This window comes from Callospermophilus lateralis, chromosome X (genome assembly GCF_048772815.1).
Source record: "Callospermophilus lateralis isolate mCalLat2 chromosome X, mCalLat2.hap1, whole genome shotgun sequence".
Taxonomy (NCBI): domain Eukaryota; kingdom Metazoa; phylum Chordata; class Mammalia; order Rodentia; family Sciuridae; genus Callospermophilus; species Callospermophilus lateralis.
In genome coordinates, this window is record NC_135325.1 from 114,059,091 (window position 1) to 114,069,730 (window position 10,640).

Sequence of the window (10,640 nt, forward strand, 5' to 3'; positions counted from 1 at the left end):
TTTTTTTTTTTTTTTTTTTACAATGTGAAGAAATGGATTTTAAATCACCCATTAATAATATAATGGGGCTGGGGATATAGCTCAGTTGGTAGAGTACTTCTTTCACATGCACAAAGCCCTGAGTTCAATCCCCAACAACACACACAATAAATAAATAAATAAATAATATATAATAAGTTACAATATAGAGATGTTCAAAATATGTGAGAGTGCAGATATGAAATGAAGACAGGCAGAATATACTACTTTAAGAAAAGGAGAGCTTATAAGGCACATAGTGAATGTGCCTGTGAGGAGCTGAAATTATGCTACTGTCAAACCACTACCAAGATGCTGTATTAGGACAGTGACATTATACTTTTTCCCCCTCTGCTTTGCATGCTTTCTGTAATGCTATTATAACATTTTTTTTTGTTAGTAGCTACATTTGTAAGTATGCACTTACATCTTACTTTGATTCTCAGAATATGACAATGTTTTAGCAAATTACATTTTTAAAAATTGTCAGCAGGGAGGCATTATGATGCAGTTGAACGAGTTTGAGAAATTAGGACATCTGCATTTTAATCAGTTCTTGTCACCATGGTGGAAAGTTGTTCCCACTCTGTGCCTTGATTTCTATAAGTAAAATGAAGACGGTAGGCAAGATTGTCTCCATATTCCTTTTTCAGCCCTCAGTCCTTTAACTTCTGTCAACATGTGTTTAATGATTACTCCATTTAAGCTCAAAGTATTTAAGATTTTACAAGGTCCATTGAAGTTTAAAGACTATTTTTGCCAGGATTTTTTCTATTTGACTTAGAACAGGAAAATAAACTCTATTTACCTTATGCCCATACTAGCCATCTCACAGTAGCTCCAACAATAGGCAAAAACCACAGAGGGAGGAAAGAATTGATAGGTCCTTCCGTTTATTCCCTATACCCATTGAAAATGGTTACTAACACTGAAGAAACAGCAGCAAAGAGGAAAAATGGAGCCAACGTATAAATGTCAGCAAGGTATTTGCCCAGAGAGGTCTGAACAGAAACATGAGACTGGGCATGTATCTGGATGAGTTCCATGGAAAAACTGCCCTCTTTGACATTGGTATGAAAGAGGGTGTGGACTTTAAGCCCTGTGCTGACATGAAGAAAGTGTTATCTGATGTTAGTGACATTAAAGTTGGTACTCTGAATCCAAACTCTAAAATTTGAGTGAAGAAAATGAAATATGTGCTTCTATGTATTGACTATTGAAGACATATTTGAACTCTGCTCATCTATTTTGGCATCAGCATCAAGAACAGAAATCAAAACTGTGCTTCCAGGACAGTGTTATTCCTTGAAAAGACCTACTGGCCACTTGCTATATTAGGACAGTGACATTATACTTGCTATACATTATAGCGAGATGGCTATACTGGACCTTCTCATCTTGAAGCAGGGTCCATAGATCCCTTCCAGATTTCAGTCCATTCCAATGGATCAGGAATTCCATAAGCTGACAGATAGTGGTGCTGGCTGAAGCTCTACAAGTAGGAAAGGCAAACTCATACCTGGATACATATCTGTCCCTGTGAGGATGAACTGTAACTTTCCAGGAAAGGAAGACCCTATATAGTCACTTTGCCACCAAGTGGCCAACAAGTCTTTTCCAGATATACTGCCATATTGGGGGCTCAGTTTGGGTCTCTGTTGCTAACAAGTTAGGTTCAGAGGCATTAATACTAGACTGGAGTATGTAAGTAGGAGTATCTGCTGCTGGCCCCATATGTAATTTGTCTTTGCCACTATGACCATTCAATTTATGTGCTTATTAAAAATTCTGGAGTGTTAACAATCACTGGCTAATGTTGACTGGCAAAATTATTTTGTCTACTTGGTAGGTAAGTGCTACTTATTTTTTAATTTTTTTTTAGTTGTAGTCAGACATAATATCTTTGTTTTATTTATTTACTTTTACATGGTGCTGAGGTTCGAACCCAGTGCCTCACATGTGCTAGGTGAGTGCTCTACCACTGAGCCACAACCCAGTCCTAGATGAGTGCACCTTCTATGGTGCCTATTTGTACACATTCCCATATCTCTGGGTAGAACTACTTTTCTCTAATCTTCGAGTCCTTTCCCTTCTAAGTCCTTGACAGATGGCTAACCATTGACCACTGCCCAGTAATCTGTATATATATTTTTTACCTCAGGCCAGCTCTCCCTATATACAAATTGGTTGACCAAGATTATTGCTTGGTCAAGTACATTCCTCATAGTTGATTGTCTGAGGAATAGTTACTTTATCATTTTCTCTCTCTCCCATGAACTGTTTGAAAGTAACTTGTAGACATCATGCCCATTTACCCCTAAATACTTCAGGCTGTGTTTCCTAAGAACAAAGACATTCTATATATAACCACAATATGGTTTTCAATATCAGGAAACCTAACATTGAAATAATACTATTATCTAAACTACAATTTAGTCTCAAAATTTAACAATTGTACTAATAGTATTCTTTATATCATTTTCCTGGGTCCTGCTTTCAACTTAGGATCGTTCATTGCATTTAGTTGTCTTGTTTCTTTAATCTTTAATCTGGAACAGTTCTTCTGTATTTTTTGACCTTAGAATATTTGAAGAATATAGGCAAGTCATTTTTTTAATATTTATTTTTTAGATGTAGATGGACACAACACAATGCCTGTATTTTTATGTGGTGCTGAGGATCGAACCTGGTCCTGCCCATGTGAGGCGAGCGCTCCACCGCTGAGCCACAATTCCAGCCCCAAGGCAAGTCATTTTGTGAATTATCCCTAAATTTGTATTCTGCTGTTTCCAAATAGTTAAATGAACATCAATAGCAAAAACAATGTTGTGTCCTCGGTTTTTTGTATCAGGAGGGCCATGATGTCTGTTTGTCTCAATACTGTTCATGTTAGCTTTGATCACTTGGTTTATGTAGTAACCACAAACTTCCTCAAAATACAGCTAATTTTTATCCATTGTAATCAATAAGTAATCTATGCTTTGATATTGTATTATCCTTTCCCTAATCAAATTTTTACCTACTAATTCTACCACCCATTGATGGCTTTCTAACTCCATCATTCCTTCTAGGTATATTAGTTTGCATCTTACTTTCAGGAAGAACTTTCCCTCTACTTCATAATTAATCTAATAACTTAATTATTGCCGCAGCTCTGCTGGCTGGGCAAAATAACCGGGGGGGGGGGTGACGAATAACTTGTGTACGTTGATGCAGCAGGAATAGGAGCCGTTTATTGTAGAATAAGAGCGGTATTTAAACATTTTACACAGCTTATCTAATTAGCATAAAATAGATACAGCAGTCAACCAATAAGGATTCTCCACACTTAATGGCTCGCTTTTGTTACTTTACAAACCACTCCCTCTGGCATTTGGCCAGGCGCCATCCAGACTTGTTTACAGACTTTAACATTTCTCTGGCAAAATAACAGGTGCCAATCTGACTTGTTTACAGACCTTAACAAATTATCAAATATTAATACTTATAATTTAACTAATAATGTTATTATTAATTAATAACCATTAACAATTAAACTAACATCAGTACAGAATTATGCATGCTTCTTATATTTAATGCACTATAATGCATTACTACCATTATTTATTTTGATGCACATATGATTCCACATTCTTTTTTTTTTTAAAGAGAGAGAGAGGGGGCTGGGGATGTGGCTCAAGCGGTAGCACGCTCGCCTGGCATGCGTGCGGCCCGGGTTCGATCCTCAGCACCACATACAAAAAAAGATGTTGTGCCCGCTGATAACTAAAAAATAAATTTAAAAAAAAAATTAAAAAAAAAAAAGAGAGAGAGAGAATTTTTTAATATTTATTTTTTGGTGGACACAACATCTTTATTTTTTAATTTTTATGTGGTGCTGAGGATCGAACCCAGCGCCCCGCGCTCAGTTACCACTTGAGCTACATCCTCAGCCCCCACATTCCTTTTTATTTATTTATTTTTTAGTACTGAGGATTGAACCAAGGGAAATTTAGCCACTAAGCATCATCCCCAGCCCTTTTAAATATTTTATTTAGAGTCAGGGTGTCACTGAGTTGCTTATTAGGGCCTCACTAAATTGTTGAAAGTGGCCTCAAACTTGCAACTCCTGCCTCAGGCTTCCAAGCCACTGGGATCACAGGCATGCACCACTGTGCCTGGTATTATTCCACATTTTACCATTGAGAGCCCACAGATTGTTTTGCTATATCTCATCATTCTCTGACACTTGACTTTTTAGTATCACAAGATGCTTCTTTTCTAGGAAATTGACCAGTTCTTACCCAAGTAAGAACCAAGCAAGGTCCTATCAAATCAACAATTATCCATGTAGCCAGGTGTGGTGGTGCACATTGTAACTCTAGCAACTCAGGAGGCTGAGGCAGGAGGAATGCAAGTTCAAGGCCAGCCTGGGCAACTCAATGAGATCCTGTCTCAAAAAAAAAAAAAAAAAAAAAAAAAGGCAAAAGGGCTGGGGATCTATTCCAGTGGTACAGCACCCCTGAATTCGAACCCTAGTACCAAAAAAAAAAAAAAAAAAAAAAATCCATGCACACATAGCTTCTAAACAACATTTTAGGACTTCATTTTTTAAAAAAAATTATTTATTTTAATTGGTTATACATGACAGTAGAATGCATTTATGCACTTTGATATACATAGATGAGATATAATTTTTCATTTTTCTGAGTGTACATATTGTAGATGTACATTGTACATTGATCATGTACATTATCATGTACATTGATCATGCATTCACATATATACATAAAGTAATAATGTCTGTTTCGTTCTACTATCCTAGCTATCCCCACATCCCCTCCCTGCCCCTCCCTTCACTTCCCTCTACCTAATCTAAGGTAACTCTATTCTTCTCTAGTGCCCTATACCCCTTATTGTGAATTAGCATCCACGTATCAGAGAAAACATTTGGCCTTTGGTTTTTTGGGATTGGCTTACTTCACTTTGCATGATATTCTCTAACTCCATCCATTTACTGGCAAATGCCATAATTTCATTTTTCTTTAAAGCTGATTAATATTCCTCTGAATATATATACCACATTTTCTTTGTTTTTGAGAAAACTTTTCACAAGGAAAATTTTATTTTTCAAATTATAAAAATATGAGCATATCAAAAATAGTCTAGTCCATATAAGAGCAGTTTCAGCCATTTAAAAGTTATACAGGTTCTGGGGCTGGGGCTGGGGCTCAGAGGTAGAGTGTGGGGCACTGGGTTCGATCCTCAGCATCACATAAAAATAAAATGAAGATATTGTGTCCACCTATAGCTAAAAAAAATATTTAAAAAGTTATACAGGTTTGGAGAAAGCAATTCAGAACCATTCAATTCAGTTATTGCTAGTTATATGCAGCTTTTATTTATGACTATTATCCACAAGAGAAAGGGCAGCATTTGGGCATTTTGTTGCTGCTAAAGCTGTGGTTTTTAAAAAAAACCAATTCAAAATAAGAATAAGCTTGCTTTAAGTAAGAAATAATGTGTAATCTTTGATCAATACTAAAAGAAGGTGTAGTTTAAATGTCAATTCCACCTCCTTCTCCCATTTAATTCTATTTTAATGGTATATCAGAAATACAGTGTGTAGCTTTGGGCAAGAGTAAATGAATTGCAGGTTTAAAATTAAGTGATCAGAAACATTAATCTTGGTTGCAATGTAGAAACAAAGCTGGTATATCTAGCTTTAAAACATTATAAATTGCAAATATTTTAAAACATTAACCAAGAACCAGAGCTAGGTTATTTTTGTCCTCTTTAGTAGTCAAGACATAAAATTAATCAATTTGTTCTTTTGAGGTTTATTGTGAAGATATGTTGCTCTCTATTTTTCTTTCAAAAAAGACAATGAGATAGTCATGTAACAGGAACATGTTTTAAAATAAATGTGCCTAATGTCATATGGAAGAACAAATCACAAACCAAATAATTTTAACTTTAAATGATAGATAATACAGTTGACACCACAAAACATCGGGGTGAGGAATCACTCATTTTGGGGTGGGTGATACTTAGGAATTTTTGGCCTTAAATTCACTGGAAGACTTAGAAGTTAAGGGTGTCACAAAGAGATAGCAATCACTTTGTTTCCAAGTTTCCTTTTAGACCCTGTTACAGGTTAGGCTTATTGCTGATATTTTACCCCCATAAGTTCTTGAATGAACAGATATATGATGGTGAAACTATAAGGTGAAGTATAAAGACCTTAAAAAATCATTCTTTAAAAAATTTTTTTTAGTTATAGTTGGACACAATACCTTTATTTTTTATTTATTTTTACTTGGTGCTAAGGATCGAACCCAGAGCCCTGCACTTGCTAGGCAAGCACGCTACTGCTGAGCCCCAGCCCCAGCTCTAAAAAACCATTCTTAGAACAAATGTGACACCCATGACATTTGGCAAGGATACATTTTTTTTTTAAAGAGAGAGAGAGAGAGAGAGAGAGAGAGAGAGAGAGAGAGAGAGAGAGAGAATTTTTTTTAATATTTATTTTTTAGTTTTCTGTGGACACAACATCTTTATTTTATTTTTATGTGGTGCTGAGGATCGAACCCAGCGCCCTGTGCATGCCAGGTGAGCATGTTACCGCTTACTGCTTGAGCCATATCCCCAGCCCACAAGGATACATTTTAACTTAGTGATTTAAATCCTAAAAATAGGTTACATTTTTAGGAGGTAGTAAACAAGTACAAAAATTTTACCATTTCATCACCCCCCTCACTTTTGGTTTTAACCTTGGATATTTCTGTATTTCTTATTCCCCATTCTCCCACTAAAGCTATTAGTTCTTATAGCACTCGTTACCAAAATTTCTAGACTTGGAGCTGCAAAGATATATGTTTTTAAGAAGTTTTAATCCACCAAAAGCACCTAATACTCAGGTGTCAATTTAAAACATTTTTTACCTATTTAGTTATTAATTAACTTATAAAGTAACAATGCAAAATAAGAAAACTTTTTTTTAAAAGAGAGAGAGAGAGAGAGAGAGAGAGAGAGAGAGAGAGAGAGAATTTTTTTAATATTTAGTTTTTAGTTTTCGGCGGACACAACGTCTTTGTATGTGGTGCTGAGGATCGAACCCGGGCTGCACACATGCCAGGCGAGCAAGCTACCGCTTGAGCCACATCCCCAGCGAGCCCTAGAATAAGAAAACTTAACATGAAAAAGTCTATTAAATATTCCACATACAATTCTTAGATGTTATAGTAGTTATGAACTGGTAAACTGTATTATATATTGCAACTGCATTACCAGTGTTAACCGAAAATAGGCATGTGATTTACTAAAAGTTTAACCTATTAACAACAACAAGAACAACAGCAACAACAAATTCTACTTACGCACAGAGAGTTATATTGTGCTGATAGCCCACAGATAGTATTACAAAAGGATTCCATTTTTGTGATAGATTGGGTTCACAGTGAGTATGTTAGTAGCAAGATCATATGTTTAACATTACTTTAAGAATGTCATTACTTGAATGTCTATAAGGCATGTAAAAAACTAGCATTAAAGCTCTGAAGGGCAACAATCCAAACTGGCAGCTGCTAGAAAAGTGATGATAGGAATAAAAATATTATATTGAAGAAATTTAGTTTCAGCACAAACTGGTTTACAATGCTTTTTTTTTTCCTAATTAAATGAATGAATTCACATAGACTTCTGCTTCAGGAATTAGCAGAAGAAAGAATTGACTTTTGCCCCTTTAACTCCTAGCCCAATTTTGAAAACGGAAGCAATCATTAGCAATCTTCTACATGGTGCTATAAGGAGTGGATTGAGCATTCAGCAGAAAGTTCTGGTTGAAATAATGTTGTTTGTTTTCATCAAACTTCACAGTTCCACTGGTCCCAACAAGAACTGTAGTCTGGGACTAGGTAGCTTGCTCATGGACTTGGTGGCAATCTAACATATTGACCTGGAACTCACTAGAAGGCAACATCTCAAAAAATTACTTAGGGCATCTATCCCTGTAACAACATTTCCATCCCATATTAAAGTGGCCTTGTCCAAATATAGCCTGGTAAGTGCCCTTCTTCTTTTGTCTATTGTCTCATAGTAAATATTGACAAATTCCTCAGTAGCTCTACATGCCTGATCTACATAAGTCAGATCCAACATGGTCCTAGGGGAGCTCGAATAAGTACGATCCGACAGTGGCAGCATCACTATGTCTGCACGTTTTTGCCTCACTGGGCTGCAGGAAATATTTAGGAAAGCAGTGAAATTCACCAAATGCACACAATTTTCTACCTGCCCATTCTTTCCTGGAAGTCCACATTTTTTTTATCCATTCATCTACTGAAGGACATCTAGGTTGGTTACACAGTTTAGTTATTGTGAATTGTGCTGCCATAAACATTGATGTGGCTGTGTTCCTGTAGTAGGCTGATTTTAAGTGCTTTGTGTATAGACGGAGGAGAGGGATAGCTGGGTCAAATGTGGTTCCATTCCCAGCTTTCCAAGGAATCTCCATACTGCTTTCCATAGTGGTTGCCTCAATTTGCAGTCCCATCAGCAATGTATAAGTGAACCTTTTTTCCCCACATCCTCACCAACATTTATTGTTGCCTGTATTCTTATGATTGCCATTCTGACTGGAGTGAGATGAAATCTTAGAGTGGTTTTGGTTTGCATTTCTCTAATTGCTAGAGATTTTGAACACTTTTTCATATATTTGTTGATTGATTGCATTTCTTCTTCTGTGACATGTCTGTTCAATTCCTTAGCTCATTTATTGATTGGGTTATTTGTGGGGTTTTTTTTTTTGATGTTAAGTTTTTTGAGTTCTTTATATACCCTAGAGATTAATATTTTATGCAAGTGGTAAAGATTTTCTCCAAATCTACAGGCTCTCTCCTCATATTATTGATTGTTTCCTTTGCTAAGAAGAAGCTTTTTAATTTGAATCCATCCCATTTTATTGATTCTTGATTTTACTTCTTGCACTTTAGGGGTCTAGTTAAGGAAGTGAGATCCAAGTCCAATATGGTGAAGATTTGGGCCTACTTTTAACAAATTGCCAAAGATCACCATATATAGAAGAAAGCCCCTTAGGTGAAATATGGAGATTATTTCTTGAATGAACTTTGTTCTGAGATACATTAAATTACTTAGAAATAGTCCTATCCTTTCTAGTCTTGCTTTTAAGTTTGTTTGGCTGGAGCAAACTAACATTTAGTTTTTTACCCCCGTGAATCAAGGCCCTTCTTACTATTCTACATGCTGTCTTGAGAATTTTGAGATTTTTCTGTTCTGACTGGTAGCCATGTGTGAGTGCTTGGCTGCAACTTCTGACCCTTTCACATGCCCTTCTCCTGCCTCAGCTGGTTCCCTGCTCAGTACTCATTTCAGTACTCAAGGGGAATCTCCACAGATCTCCTAAGTTCATTCTCTCTCTCTCTTTCATCTTCCCTACCTCCCTCCAAGTTTAGAAATTTTATTAGCTGGTAGCCACTACCAGTCATTTCTTCTTACCCTGTCACCCAGTTCATGGCAACTACTTCCACCGCGCGACCAGCACACTAGCTTCACACTAGAGGTTCTAAGCATACAAGTTAACTAGTGAGATCAAAATAAACACACATAAACTCAAATTACCTTTTTCTTTGACCAGATCTGAGACGGCTCCCCTCTGGCTCCTGCCTCAAGCCACCCGGTGGGGCAGCGAGGTTTACACAAGACTAGCAGGAGAGAGAGAGAGAGCACGCCAGGGAGTGGCCTTTTATTGGGGAACAAGAAATTCAGGGGAAAATCCCATCCAATGAAGGTCGAGGGGGACAGCATTCCAAGGTCAGGGTCAGTGATTGGTCTCAGGGTCAATGGTCAGTCACACCCCCACACGGATGGGCTCTCGCACCTAGAGAGGGTGGGGATTAGTTCTGACACAGTTTAGCTGGAACGCCTCACACCCCGTCAGGGAGGTGTCCAATCACGTGAGAGAATGGATTCCCACAACTACTAATCCACTTTCTGATTTTATGGGTTTTCCTGAATGATTCATACAAGTGGAATCATATAATATATGGACAGTTATGTTTGGCTTCTTTCCCTTAGCATAATGTTTCAAAGTTCATCCACACGAACATCATGTGTCAGACTTTTCTTCCTTTTTACTTCTAAGTTATTTTTAAATTTTTTAAAAAATTTAAAAATTTGTTATCATTAGGTATACATGACAGTAGAATGCATTCTGACACATTGTGCACAAATGGAGCACAACTTCTCATTCCTCTGGCTATACATGGTTTAGAGTCACAGCACTAGTGTAATCTTACATGTATTTGGGTATTCTATGTTTTCTTTTATCCATTCATCAATTGATGGACATTTATTGTTTCGGGTTGTTATGAATAATGTTACTATGAACATTTGTGTAATCATTTTGTGTGTATATATTTATTTTGGTACTGGGGATTGAACCCAGGGGCACTCTACTACTGAGCTACACCCCCATCCCTTTTTATTTTTTATTTTGAGACAGGGTTGTGCTAAGTTACTTAGAGCCTCACTAAGTTGCTGAGGCTGGCCTCAAACTTGCCATCCTCCTGCCTCAAACTTTCAATTCACTGGACACATTTTTAATTTTTCTTTGATATATACCT

At 36.8% G+C, this 10,640-nt stretch overlaps 1 pseudogene; it reads right to left on the reverse strand.

Annotated features, from left to right (window-relative positions):
- Positions 1-7,741: 7,741 nt before the first annotated feature.
- Positions 7,742-10,124, reverse strand: LOC143639222 (NTF2-related export protein 2-like; annotated as a pseudogene).
- Between the last annotated feature and the right edge of the window lie 516 nt (positions 10,125-10,640).